The sequence below is a fragment of the Crinia signifera genome, chromosome 19 (genome assembly GCF_055691185.1).
Source record: "Crinia signifera chromosome 19, ASM5569118v1, whole genome shotgun sequence".
Classification (NCBI taxonomy): Eukaryota; Metazoa; Chordata; class Amphibia; order Anura; family Myobatrachidae; genus Crinia; species Crinia signifera.
This window is the reverse complement of record NC_139226.1, coordinates 28556954-28571992: the sequence shown is the minus strand read 5'-3', so window position 1 is coordinate 28571992 and position 15039 is coordinate 28556954. Positions and strand designations below refer to the sequence as shown.

At 50.9% G+C, this 15039-nt stretch overlaps 1 protein-coding gene across 1 annotated transcript in view; it reads left to right on the top strand.

The window, feature by feature from the left end:
- The window catches only part of LOC146042295 (uncharacterized), a 30532-nt gene extending 15847 nt beyond the window's left edge, over positions 1–14685 (top strand). Inside the window, exon 3 of the transcript XR_014463828.1 lies at positions 14513–14685. The gene's annotated coding sequence lies outside the window, so the exon portion shown is untranslated. The remainder of the gene's footprint in view (positions 1–14512) is intronic.
- The last annotated feature ends 354 nt before the right edge of the window (positions 14686–15039 follow it).

Here is a 15039-nt window from a genome sequence, read left to right as displayed (position 1 = left end):
GCATGATAGGGTTATGTGGGCAACACAGCGTCAGCAATTACCCAGTGGTGGAAGTTACGGTTCAGGAGAGCAGGAAGCTGGGTAGTGATAGGGGTGTGTGGGCATACGGGGGACTAAAGAGGGTGGTGGACACTGTGCAGCTTCTGCCAGTGGGTGAGGGTCCAGCGTGGCAGCACAGAAATACAGGAGTCAGTGTCTCCTCCGACTGGGTGGGAGTTAGGGTGCATGAGAGCAGGAGGCTGGGCGGTAAAGCATGATAGGGGAATGTGGGCAACACAGGGTGAGCGGGTCTCCACTGGCGGAAGTTACGGGGCAGGAGAACAGGAGGCAGGGCAGTGTCCTCCCACATTGATGGCAAAAGTATTCAACATCGGCCATAAACCATCGATTATTTGAAAATCATTGATGGTCGATGGGCAACCCTAGAACTGGAGGAGTGTGGGGGACAGTATGCAGCTCCCGGCAGTGGGTGAGCGTCTCCTCACACTGGGAGGGAGTGAGCGTGCATGAGAGCAGGAGGCTGTATAATAGTGGTATGTGGGCAAGACATTGATAAAAGTTGTGGCGCTGGTGCAGAGGGCAGTGGGGAAACCTGCAGTGCGGCAGCCAGGGCCGGATTTCCCACCTAGGGGCGGTACCTGCTTGTGGTGGTACAGGATCCCCCATTGTCACGGGGGTACGTGAAATGCGGGAGCGGGGGCCGCGTTGGTCCGCTGGGGGGTGGAATTGCCGGAAGGGGGTCTGGGGGGTCTGCAAATTGCGGGAGGGGGGGTGGTGTGTGGGGATCCGCGGTTAGCGGGAGGGGGCGGGGGTCTGCAAATCGTGGGCGGGGGTGCGGGGGGGCTTGAATCGTGGGAAGGGGGGTACGCAAATTGCGGGAGGGGGGTTGTCGGGGTTAGTGAATTGCGGGAGGGGGGGTTGCGGAGGTCCGTGAATTGCGGGAGGGGCGCGTGGGGTGCCGTGAGTCAAGGGGGGGTGGTGCGGGGGTCCGTGAATCACGGGAGGGGTCATGAATCGCAGGAGGGGGGGGTCGTGGGGGGGCTGCGAATCGCAGGAGGGGGGGTGTGGGGGGTTGCCGTGAATTGCATGAGGGGGGCGTGAATCAAGGGAGGGTGGGCGCAGGGGAGTGGTGCGGGGGTCCGTGAATCGCGGGAGGGGGCATGAATCGCGGGAGGGGGGGTTGTGGGGGGTTCCGAATCGCAGGAAGGGGGGTATGGGGGGTGCCGTGAATGACAGGAATGATCTGATTGGCTGTGTGTTTATCACTCTACATTGTATCACTTTTGAAGGCTAGTGCATCTAGGCCAGTGAGTGTTTGCATTTTAACATTATTTAATATTAATATTACATGAGGTCAATTGGGTGTTTATGACATAGAAAAGCCATATACTATATGTGTGATATATAACACATATATAATGTGGTTATGAGATGTACTTGTTAGAGTAATTTCAAAGTCAAATGACACTCACCCATTTTGTTTGTTTAACCCACAGCGCGGGAGAGAGCCAGACAGGCACGTCAGGAGGCCCAGGAGGTGGGCAGAGAGGCGGACAGACAGGAGGTGGCCAGTGAGGAGGCCTCCCAGGAGGTGGCCATTGAGGAGGCCAGACAGGAGGTGGCCATTGAGGAGGCCACACAGGCCCAGAATTTTGTCACAGAGGAGGACACGGAGGAGGCACAGGAGGTCGGCCAGGAGGTCGAAGTGGAGGAGGAGGAGGTGCCCCTACCCCTCGACGATGTGCCACCACCTCCCAATGTGGAGGACGACGACCTGGTGGAGCTGCCTGGCAGGGGTAAGTAGACATAATGCTTCATTACTGAGTTAGGTACAGTTTGTAATGTCGCACAGCTGATTCAATTTTCCTATAATATAGTAAAGAGTAGTCCCAAAAAATGGGAAACAACAGACACACTTTGGTCTTATAGGGCCATGCTGCAAACGTGCAATCTGGATGCTCATGTAGGTGATGAGTGTTTATTTATGGAGGCTCTTTGTATAGAAGCAACAATAAAACATCAATGGAATATGGGCAGGCCTGATTTATACAGGAGTCCCAAGTGGGCAGTTTGCATGGGCACCCCTCTAGCCAGTGTGCCCGTGTTGTTGTCATGTATTTTTGTAAGGTATTATGTATGATGGATTGACCTTAGAAATTGTTTGGTGTATGGAAGCGGATTAGTGCTGCACTTTCACCTATCTGGCAAATGTGACAAGGAATCATGAAGTAATGGGAAGAGGGAGTAGTCTAGCATTTTCCTGTGGTATCTATTCTATCTATTCTATCTATTCTATCTATCTATCATGCAGTTTAGCTATTAAGCATAAATTCACCATCGGTACTCTCATGCTTAAACCCTTAACACTTAACTATAACTTATCTACAAATAACGACACGGACACAAGTGCTGGCGTTTCAAATAACGAATGTCAAATTTATTTCGACAACTGACTAATGACTATAAATATTGGTGGCGGCACTAAAGAACGGTCAGATTAAAGAAAAAGGGGGTGGGGTAGGATCACCATACCATTCACACACCGCTGGTGACCAACTCTCCCAGCCAACCACCCGGGTCGGTGGTGGCAGCCATCTTCCGTGCATAGAAGTATGGCTCGTGACAATCGACGCCTGGAGAGCTCACCCACTAACCTACACACATTCCATCTACACAATTGACCGTTCTTTACCGCCGCCTAAGAAGAAAAATAGAGACAGAAGAGTAGGGATGGGAGGGTGGGAAAATTCTCCAAGAGAGGCTGAAACTCCCTGGTCACAAGACCCTTCTAACCCTCTACTCCTCCCCTTGCACCCATTGGCTGCCAGACGCAGCACACTGTCCCTTCATTAACTGTTTCCTAGCCTGCAGCATGATAGCCCTTCGGTGATTTATGTCACCTCCTGCCTAATCAGCCATCGGTGTTACTGTAACATGCAGGTATATATGTATGGGTCAATGTGGCATGATGTAGTGGGTGTATGTTTTGAGTTGAGTGAGGAGTCTTTGGCCAGGACAACTGTGAGTGATCCTCAAGTGTGGTTGTGTTTTTGATATATAGATTGTGAAATGTATATGTCACACAAGTGTGTGTGTTGTGGCAGCATCATGATCATATATTTGATGACATTACATACAAGAGTGGCTCAGGCTTTTTTTGTATGTATGATTTCTCATGGTGTAGGTACTTAGGATTGACTGTACAAGGTGTACGTGAGTAGCATAATTAATGTTGTACCCCCTTTCTCATGCACACAGATTACCAGGAGCCACCCCAGGGAGTAAGAGGGGCTCTCATGAGCTTAAGGGAGGACCTGAGGCGGATGACCGCTCATGTGGAGGACCTCTGTGTCCTGCTGCTGGACTGATGGTGGTCCATGTTATTTAATTTTTTAAATAAAAGTTTGCCGTTGTTTAAGAAGTTGTCTGTGTGTTATTTTAGTATTTAACATTAAAAGTATAAATAGCATTTAAAACACAAACATGTGGATGTTTAGATATGTACACAGCAAAAGGGTAGATGACATTTTTTTTGCCATAGGGAATGTTAGGGTTAATCTATAGTGCTTGTAAGTGTTTAAGGATCAATTAGCTAAATAACAGATGACCAGGAGCAACAATCTGTTCTCAAAGTGGTTTGCTAATTGCATAAGTGTGTCATGTGATCTATGTTGGAACTCTGATAACAGTAGTCTGGTTTTTTGCGGAAGTACACCGCATCTGTGCGTAGTGGCCGGTTCGCGTCCGTTCTGACGCGGGAAGGCCGTGCATACGCGGTCAGACCGTGCAGAATCTGAGTGTTTCTCCCGCACACGCATGGTTTTTATGTCGTCCGTAAACACGCCCTGTTCTTAAAGAGTGAGTCCGTCCGAATGCGGAGGACACGTGGGCGTATCTACGGACGAAGCCCGCACGCCGCCGAACAGCGTGGCGTGCGGACCGCACCGTCAGAATTCGGGAATATCTGCACCGATCAGAATAAGGCCCAAGATTTAGTACCTTTTCTGGTGGTGTCAGGCCCGCCGACAGGGGGGGGGGGTGTCTGTGGGGTCTGGAGTCCCGGGCCCTCACAGAGAAGGGGGCCCAGACCTGGTCCTAAAACTATTTTAACATCAAATAGCTCCTTACCAGCTGTGTATCTACCATGATTTCTGTCCCCATCCATGCCGTTGTGTGTCCATCGGCTCTGCTGCAGCCAGACTCTCTACTCTGGTCTCGGACAGCAGGGGCTGGTGGGACATGTATTTTTTTAAAGTGTCTGGCAGCCAGGCATTTAGAAAAAAAAACTACAGGTCCCAGCAGCCCCTGCTGGCCGGACCAGAGCAGACTAGACCAATGGAGGCCTGAAGCAGTACTCGGTAAGAGATGCTGCTGAGGAGGCACAGAGTGCTGCAGGGTGCACTGCCTGTGCGGATGAGGGGAGGAGGAGGACCCAGCAAGCCACAGGGATCAAAGAAAACACTGCAGCGAGGATCTTCCTGTCAGCCCCACCAGTGAGTACTTGTATTATGTATTCTTGTTCATTCTGATCTCTTCTGCTTTCTGCAATTGCTGCGGCAGGATCTCCCAGTCTATTTACACCACCAGAAGAGGTACTAAAACTTGTCTTTTAGCCATTGAGGCTTTTTTATCACCTAAACAAGTCGGCTGTTCTTTCCAATGAGGATCGGATATCATCTATACCCATGTTTCTTAGCTGAGGTTTAATGGGATCATCACAATAATCTAATTGTTTATAAGTCCAGTTCTATCTGTGGGACTATTTTTACCCCCCAAAAAGGTGGGGATCCACTCCGGAGTTGGCCAAAAGTAATTGATGTAAAATATGTGTTAAATGTCTTTTTATGAATAGTTTTATTCTTTGAATATTACATTTTATATGGTAAATCTAAAGAAATCTCAAGATTTTTAGTTATCCTGCTGTGTGGCGCTCTCTCTTATGTATGTATGCATATATATATATATATATGGTACTCTTTACCTAGAAGGGCGCCCATCGCGGCCATCGCGGGCATTGCATGCACTAAAAAATCGGGTGCGATGCGTCCGACGCGATGCCCGCGATTTCCCATAGGGAACAATGTTAAATGTCCCAATTGACCCGATTTTCCTGTTCAATGTCTCAATTGACCCGATTTTTTCCATAGGAAACAATGTTAAATGGGCCACAGAGGCATCGCGTCGGTCGCATCGCATGCGATTTGTTGGTCGCATGCGATGCGACCGACGCAATTTTTTTTTACTATCGATCAAAATCGTGGGCGCCCTTCTAGGTAAAGAGTACCATATATATATATATATATATATATACTAGGTGATTCATCGCGCCCTACGGGCGCTCTTCACACCGGCGTAAGGGGCTACGCCCCTTAATTTGTGAACATTTGTATTGTGAGAAATATGGATAGAATTGTATGAAAGATGCCCTGTATTGCAGCTTCTGGCAGTGGGTGAGGGTCCAGCGTGGCAGCACAGGAGTACCGGACAGTGGCCCTGAGTCAGTGTCTCCTCCTACTGGGTGGGAGTTAGGGTGCATGAGAGCAGGAGGCTGGGATATGAGGCATGATAGGGTTATGTGGGCAACACAGCGTCAGCAATTACCCAGTGGTGGAAGTTACGGTTCAGGAGAGCAGGAAGCTGGGTAGTGATAGGGGTGTGTGGGCATACGGGGGACTAAAGAGGGTGGTGGACACTGTGCAGCTTCTGCCAGTGGGTGAGGGTCCAGCGTGGCAGCACAGAAATACAGGAGTCAGTGTCTCCTCCGACTGGGTGGGAGTTAGGGTGCATGAGAGCAGGAGGCTGGGCGGTAAAGCATGATAGGGGAATGTGGGCAACACAGGGTGAGCGGGTCTCCACTGGCGGAAGTTACGGGGCAGGAGAACAGGAGGCAGGGCAGTGTCCTCCCACATTGATGGCAAAAGTATTCAACATCGGCCATAAACCATCGATTATTTGAAAATCATTGATGGTCGATGGGCAACCCTAGAACTGGAGGAGTGTGGGGGACAGTATGCAGCTCCCGGCAGTGGGTGAGCGTCTCCTCACACTGGGAGGGAGTGAGCGTGCATGAGAGCAGGAGGCTGTATAATAGTGGTATGTGGGCAAGACATTGATAAAAGTTGTGGCGCTGGTGCAGAGGGCAGTGGGGAAACCTGCAGTGCGGCAGCCAGGGCCGGATTTCCCACCTAGGGGCGGTACCTGCTTGTGGTGGTACAGGATCCCCCATTGTCACGGGGGTACGTGAAATGCGGGAGCGGGGGCCGCGTTGGTCCGCTGGGGGGTGGAATTGCCGGAAGGGGGTCTGGGGGGTCTGCAAATTGCGGGAGGGGGGGTGGTGTGTGGGGATCCGCGGTTAGCGGGAGGGGGCGGGGGTCTGCAAATCGTGGGCGGGGGTGCGGGGGGGCTTGAATCGTGGGAAGGGGGGTACGCAAATTGCGGGAGGGGGGTTGTCGGGGTTAGTGAATTGCGGGAGGGGGGGTTGCGGAGGTCCGTGAATTGCGGGAGGGGCGCGTGGGGTGCCGTGAGTCAAGGGGGGGTGGTGCGGGGGTCCGTGAATCACGGGAGGGGTCATGAATCGCAGGAGGGGGGGGTCGTGGGGGGGCTGCGAATCGCAGGAGGGGGGGTGTGGGGGGTTGCCGTGAATTGCATGAGGGGGGCGTGAATCAAGGGAGGGTGGGCGCAGGGGAGTGGTGCGGGGGTCCGTGAATCGCGGGAGGGGGCATGAATCGCGGGAGGGGGGGTTGTGGGGGGTTCCGAATCGCAGGAAGGGGGGTATGGGGGGTGCCGTGAATTGCGTGAGGGGGGCATGAATCGCGGGAGGGGGGGTCCCCGAATGTGTGAATTACGGGGCGGTCGCAAATCGCGAGAGGTGCCGAGGGGGCCCGCAAATCGCGGGAGGGGGGCGCTACGGGGGGTTTCGTGAATCGCGGGAGGGGGGGTCGTGGGGGGTTGCGAATCGCAGGAAGGGGGTTGTGGGGGGTGCCGTGAATTGCGTGAGGGGGGCATGAATCGCGGGAGGTGGGGTCCCCGAATGTGTGAATTAGGGGGCGGTCGCAAATCGCGAGAAGTGCCGAGGGGGCCCGCAAATCGCGGGAGGGGGGCGCTACGGGGTGTTCCGTGAATCGCGGGAGGGGGCGGCGCGAATTGCGGGAGGGGGGTCGCAAATCACAGTAGGGGGGGGGTGCCGTGAATCGCGGGAGGGGGGGGTTGCGGGGGGCCCTTTTAATGCCGGGAGGGGGGGTCGCAGGGGTCCCGCGAATCGCGGGAGGGGAGGATGCAGGGGTCCTGCGAATCGCGGGAGGGGGCTCGCGGGAGGGAGGGGTCGCTGGGGTCCCGCGATTTGCGGGAGGGTCGCGGGGGTCCCGCGTTTCGCGGGAGGGGGTGGTCGCGGAGGTCCAGCGAATCGCGGGAGGGGGTGGTCGGGTCTGGGACGGATATTAGACAGCACTTACATCGACAGCCATTACATCGACACCATTAGTTCGACAGCTCAATAGGTCGACATGGTTTTAGGTCAACATACCATTAGGTCGACATGTCATTATGTCGACAGCTCCTTAGGTCGACAGCTCAATAGGTCGACAGCTCATTAGGTTGACATGTTTTTAGGTCGACACTGCCATTAGGTCGACAGAGTCTATGTCGACAGTCAAAAGGTCGACGTGGGTTTTTTCACTGGTTTTTTGGCCGAAATGTCGACACAGTCGACATGGACACAGTTTGAAGTGTACCGCAGCCGCTCGCTATGCTTCGGGCACACTATTTTATTCTCCCACCACGCCCTAGTGGATAGTAGGGCATGAAATACCGCCTGTCGGCACATGTCGGCTCGATAAACAGTGAAAAAACCCATGTCGACCTTTTGACTGTCGACATAGACACTGTCGACCTAATGGCAGTGTCGACCTAAAAACATGTCGACCTAATGAGCTGTCGACCTAATGAGCTGTCGACATAATGACATGTCGACCTAATGGTATGTCGACCTAAAACCATGTCGACCTATTGAGCTGTCGAACTAATGGTGTCGATGTAATGGCTGTCGATGTAAGTGCTGTCTAACAATAGTCCGGATACCGGGGTGGTCACGGGGGTCCCGCGAATCGTGGGAGGGGGGAAAGCGGGGGTCACGCGAATGGCGGGAGGGGGGGTGCGGGGTCCCGCGAATGGCGGGAGGGGGGGTCACGGGGGTTCCGCAAATCGCGGGAGGGGGGTCGCGGGGGTCCCGCGATTCGCGGGAGGTGGGGGGGGGGCGCTGGGGTCCCGCGTTTCGCGGGAGGGGGGGTCGCGGGGGGGTCCCGCGAATCGCGGGAGGGGGGGTCGCGGGGGGGCCCCGCAAATCGCGGGAGGGGGGGGTCGCGGGGGGTCCCGCAAATCGCGGGAGGGGGGGTCGCGGGGGGTCCCGCGAATCGCGGGAGGGGGGTCACGGGGGTCCTGGCAGAGGGTAGCGATGTGCAGGAGTAATGGTGGATGGTGGCTGTGGAGTAATGGTGGATGGTTGGCGTGTACTGTAGCCCTGGCTGGGCGGGGGGAGCTGATGTCAAGGGGGTGGAACGTTAGACACATGAAAGTGAAACTGCTCTACACAGGAACGTTCTCCACAGGGGTTGAGTGACAGATCTGGCTAAATATATAAGAGATATATATTTTCTCCCAAAAAAGCAGGCGTCACTCCAGGTCTTGAAATGCAAAAATCAAGTGAAGTTTATTACTTCCACGGTCTACGCCGTTTCGGGTATTAACCCTTCGTCAGGACCATAGGAAATCACAGCAAAATAGTGCAACAATTGATAACTTCTAGCCAATATTATCATTTCATTGGTGTCCCCTTTGCAGGCTGTTCGCTGCGGGAGCCGGCGACGGCGTCCTAGCTGGTTGCGTTGCCTAGCAGCAGTCAGAGACGACGTCATCAGCAGTGGACTCTGCCCCGTCGGGAGGAGAGAACGCTGCACGTTACCGGCTGTCGCAGTGAACACGCTGGCTGATGTAAGTATATATTCTTGTGTCCGCCGCCGTGCGGTTATTCATGCCTGTACTCTCATTGATGCATGTGGTCGTGAGCAAGATGTCAGTAGGCATCGAAACGTCGACTATGCACATGTATCTGTAATGTGTATATACTTGAAAAATACTACAATTTCGTTATACAAGACCCCTGGAGTGACGCAGCTTTTCTTTCAAACAAGTGTGTATTTCTCTGAAGGCACCCGGGGCACATTGAAATCAGTAAGTGGAGTGCCGAATCTCCAAACTACTATATATATATATATATAAATAATTAGTTATTAAACAAATTGCTTAGCCTATATAATCGTATATATTAATTCTTTGTTGTAGATATTGTGATGACCTAAAAATCTAGCATTCGAATTGGCAATACTAGGCTGTGAGTGAGGTTACAAATGTGATAATACCATAACTTTAGGTTTGATAACTTGCGTGGAAATACCAGCTAAATTATGGTAATTGATTTGGGGGGGTGGCCTAATCGTGGAAGGCGTGGCCACCCCCGCAATTAGACGATGCCCCCAAATTGTTTAAGGTGGGTGAAAAACACTCAAAAGTCAAGGGGGTAGTGCTGTGTTCAGGAGTCGGTAGTCTTGTTGCATATGCTATGCAGCAAGGCTGTTAAAGGACACATCTGTATACAGTATATGAATTACATATGAAAAATACTCACTCTACAATTTGCGGTGCCGTACGGCGGGGGCTGGGCCAAAAGATGTGAATTGCACCAATCAAAGCAAGGTATTTTGGGGGCAGTGCCTACTGTTATGGAGCCCGGCCCCCTGACCACCACACTGGTGAGAAGAGTCTCCTCTCTGGGCGTGTCCTATTTTTAGATATACTCTTATTAACCAATAGCAGTTTAGTACTGTATCGCAATAACACTGCTTAATGCATTTCTGTGGCATTGCAATAAGCGTTATAGGGCAGGCTAACATTTGTTTTTCCATAACAGCTGGAGAGTCACAGGATGTCCTGCCCTGCTCATTCCTAATTTCAAAGCCTTTGCACAGGCAGTGCCTCTCCCTGTCCAGGACCTCACTTTGGTCCAGATCTAGCAAGCTTCACAAAGTGATAAAAATGAGAGTGATAAACAAACAACCAGCCAATCAGCTACATGCCCTTTTTTAAACCCAGCCTGTAACATGACAGCTGATTGGCTGGTTATTTATCACTCCATTTTATCACTTTTTGAAGCTTGATACATCTGGCCCTTTGTAGTCTCACTAGTCTACTAATCTCACTGGAGTACATTACTGCTCTACAGTATGTCCATGATGCTGCTTAAGTCAAGCATTTGTACTTAACCAAGATGGCTGCCGTTTGGTCATCTGTGCATGCTCCATCTTGCTACTGTGTTTGAGCGCCGCAGTGGGACATGATGTAATCCTGGTATTCCTGTGCAGCCCACTGTACCACCAACATACATGACCAGCTGCTGTTGCTGCATCTCACCTCTAATTGCACACATATATCAACAGTCAATATATATATATATATATATATATATATATATATATATATGTATATATTGATGCAGGGAGAAGTGCCCTTGACCAGCTGAGGGGCCTGGGTACTGAAGGGGGCATGGTCAAATCTTTGAGGCATGGTCACACCCCTCAATAAATGATACTATGTTCAAAACATGATTGGTCACCACTCGGAGTAGCCAGATACTTATTAAGTCCCACACCTGCACACTCCTAACCTTAAACTTCTGGCTACCACCCCCAGACGCCTACTTCCTGTCAGTCCCCTTCTGATTTGATAGCGAAGAAAAAAAATGACCAAGATTCCTTTGCTAGCATGCACACGCATTGCGGCCTATACGCACTTGCAGTCTATCGATAATAGCCACTGTGCGAATTTGCAGAGCAGCGATCACATCTGAATCGGACCAATTCCCCAATTGGTGACCATTCTGCCTTATGGTTGGAATACATGACTTACAACTGCTGTTTTGTTGTATGTTGTATATTATGGACCTAAATATACTTTATGTCCTTGTTATTGTTTTGGTGACATGAATATTGCAATGAAAAGGCCATCTGGATTCGGGCTGAGGAACACGGTGACCCACGGAACAGTTATACAATTGCTTTTCCTTCCGTGAAAGTTCTGTAACTCGGACATGTTTTGCTGAGCTGTATATGGCTTTCTTTATCAATATTTTCCACATGGGCTTTGTGAAATAAACCGCTCTAGGCAGCTGTGTGATAAAGGTCATTTGTTTGTGTAGACTTTTCCCCTTATCTGCTCTCCATCACTCTTACACTTGGCATTGTAAGTGTTGCATTGTTTCCTCAGGGTTATAGCAGATGTGGGCTGTTTGTAAACATACACCCAGAATGGCCTATTGTCCATTACTCCAGCTGCAATGGGAACATGGCAGGTTACAGCTCTGCTCCCACTGAAAGGCATTCTGTGGGAATCCCTCATGCCCACTTGAACAATTCATAAGGAAGGTGATTTTGTTGCATCTGAACACTGAATTGTTCTGGCTAGCTCATAGTTGCCTACCCTCCTGCATTCTGCAGGAGACTCCCTGACATCTCCCAGCAATCTCCCTCTCTCCCTCATTAGTCTAGCAATCTCCCTCATGTCACCTAGCCCACATTACACTGTTACACCATAGTTACCTCCCCTCCTGCATTCTGCAGGAGACTCCCTGACATAGCAGCAATCTCCCTCTCTCCCTCATTAGTCTAGCAATCTCCCTCATGTTATCTAGCCCACATTACACTGTTACATCATAGTTACCTCCCCTCATGCATTCTACAGGAGACTCCCTGACATAGCAGAAATCTCCCTCTCTCCCTCATTAGTCTAGCAATCTCCCTCATGTCACCTAGCCCACATTACACTGTTACACCATAGTTACCTCCCCTCCTGCATTCTACAGGAGACTCCCTGACATAGCAGAAATCTCCCTCTCTCCCTCATTAGTCTAGCAATCTCCCTCATGTCACCTAGCCCACATTACACTGTTACACCATAGTTACCTCCCTTCCTGCATTCTGCAGGAGACTCCCTGACATAGCAGCAATCTCCCTCTCTCCCTCATTAGTCTAGCAATCTTCCCCATGTCACCTAGCCCACATTACACTGTTACACCATAGTTACCTCCCCTCCTGCATTCTGCAGGAGACTCCCTGACATAGCAGCAATCTCCCTCTCTCCCTCATTAGTCTAGCAATCTTCCCCATGTCACCTAGCCCACATTACACTGTTACACCATAGTTACCTCCCCTCCTGCAGGAGACTCCCTGACATAGCAGCAATCTCCCTCTCTCCCTCATTAGTCTAGCAATCTCCCTCATGTCACCTAGCCCACATTACACTGTTACATCATAGTTACCTCTCCTCCTGCACTCTACAGGAGGCTCCCTGACATAGCAGCAATCTCCCTCTCTCCCTCATTAGTCTAGCAATCTCCCTCATGTCACCTAGCCCACATTACACTGTTACATTTTTTGGGAAAAAAGGAATGAGAGACAGTCACATTTACATTGAATCATCAGCACCATTTCCCAGCACTTTACCAAGTATAGTCGCTCTTACTAACTGCTTTGTGGCTCATCTACATTTGGATATAAGTCATTTTAAAAGATTCCTCTCAGATGTAGCAGCACACACCCACGCTTCTAGGGGCCACGTTCACAATCTCTTTTCACAAGCTTTCCCTATATGGAACTAGACACGCCCTTTTGGGTGGAGCATGACAGGCCCCCTCAATGGTGCGCTGTGTTAAATTCTACTACCAACTATAATCTCCCTGAAACTAGTTTTCAAAAGTAGGCAAGTATGCGCTAGCTGCTGCACTTATGGGAAACTGCTACCATCTTGTCTGAATAACTAATAGTTTATAGTGCTGCGCTCTGCCTTTGATAGTAATCAGTAGTACTCAGTTTGCAGGTGTCTGTCCGCAGAATAACGCCATGTACTTTGTATCCTTATAATTTGTACTGTATTGGTACTGTATGCATAATTACAAGAAATATATTAAAAATAAATTATTGAACAAACACTATGGACCTTATTCTGGTCTGTTCGCACAGCCGTGTGCATTCGTACGGGGCCAATGTTTTTGCATTGCGCATTTCTGTGCATGTGCATTCACTGGGTGTGTGCGGCCACTGCAAACAAACTGTTCGCTGGGTGCACGCACCCATCCTTACAAATGAAGGGCAGGTGGGCAGCGGGGCGGGCCATTAGCATATGGGAACGCCCAGTGTTTCAGAGGCCTTCCCACGGGAACGCTGGCCTTTCTCATGCTAATGGACCGATGACATGGGTGCAGGGGGCGGGCAGATGACATCACCGGATGTCAGCTGCCCGCCCACTTCCCTCCCAATGTGCACACAGATCTAAGGTTGCTCTGAGCACGTCTGCGTGCAAACATCGATTGAAGTGGGTGTTACCCCGCAGGTTGCGAATGGATGTTTATGTAAAACATCCATTCGGAGCCAGTGCAAACTAGGGATGCCAATCCCGAGGCATTTTTTCAATCCCGGGAATCGGGATTGAAAAATGCTCTCCCGGGATCCCCGGATTGGCATCCCTAATAAGAAAACCACCCCACTCTCCCCCACATTGCCTTACTTTGAGCGGCGCATGCAGCAGTGGAATGGAGGGAGGCTGCCGGTGTGACGCCGGAGGATGGTAAGTCACAGTGACACACTGGACTGAGCGGGTTCAGTGCTGCGGCCTGCGCAGCGTGACCCATAGGTCACACTGCGCAGGCCGCAGCTCTCCACCTCCGGTGTCACAACTCGCTCGCCGCCTGACCTCTCCCGGCCACACACAGTCACGCCTGGTCACAGTGGCAGGAGATGAGTTCTCAGTGAAGAGCTCTGGGACCGGTAGTACAGAGCGGCAGTGCGGGGGCATGTTCAGTTGGCTGCACAGTGTGACGCGCAGCGTGACCTCTGACCACATCACGCTGCGCGTCTGAGCTTTACAGCCAGGACAGGAGTAGCTGGGCAGCGTCTGAGCGAGTGCTCAGACGCTGCTCAGCATTAGACTAGTTTAATCCAGAAATCCCGGGATTGGAAGCTCCAATCCCGGGATTCAAATCCCGGCAATTTTGGGGCCAAAGCCCAGGATCCCGCCGATCCTGGGATTGGCCACCCTAGTGCAAATGTATACGCCTTGCGAATGGTGGCCCGGCGTACCACCTTTAGCAAGGCGGGATCTGGTTCACTCGCAAGGATGCAAATTCGCATCGGAGTAAATCAACCAGAATACAATGTGTACTCTGAGTCTTCCTCTCTTGACACAAGAAAAATGTACAACATAAATCAAAGCAACACAAGGATTGCTGAAAAGAAAAAATGTGTATATTCAAATAAAGTCCCTTAGGAAAGGATCATTGTTCATAGTTCAAGGTCGGATTTGTATCTCCAATTAATTGTCTCTTGGTGACTCAGTTTCAATACAACGGCGTCCCGTTAATGGACAATTGGACACCCAAACGCAAAGTTCACAGTCTGTTTTAATTCTTCAGGTTCCTCTTTACTGTCATTCGTGGTCAGCAAGTTCGTGGGAGTAATTGCGGTGCCTCCATGCTGGTGATCCCGGACTTTGAAGCCCAACATTACTCATACTGATGTCTCAAGTTTGTCTATAATGAGAACCTCATACCAGAGGACACCCAATGTAATACAACAATTAATTGAATCGAATATACACTACATTTTTATTATTTTTTTTTAAATAGTTTTAATATTAATAAAATAAAAAACAGTTCTTATATTATACATAAATGTTGTCCTTTGTGGGTCAGATGTAAAGGTGAAACAGTCTGTCACCCCTTTCAGGGGGAGCTCAAAGAAATCTTGATTATTCCACTCTGGACAAGTACAAGTAATCACCCAATGCGTTTCATCACTTCCTCGGGGGGGGGGGGGGGGGGGGAGCGGAATCACACGCCTGCGCGCCCACTCCCCCGCACACGCCTGCGCGGGGAGTGGAATCACTGCCCGTCTCCGCTTCAGGGAGACGGGCAGGGTGCGAGGGTAGGCTGGGGCAGAG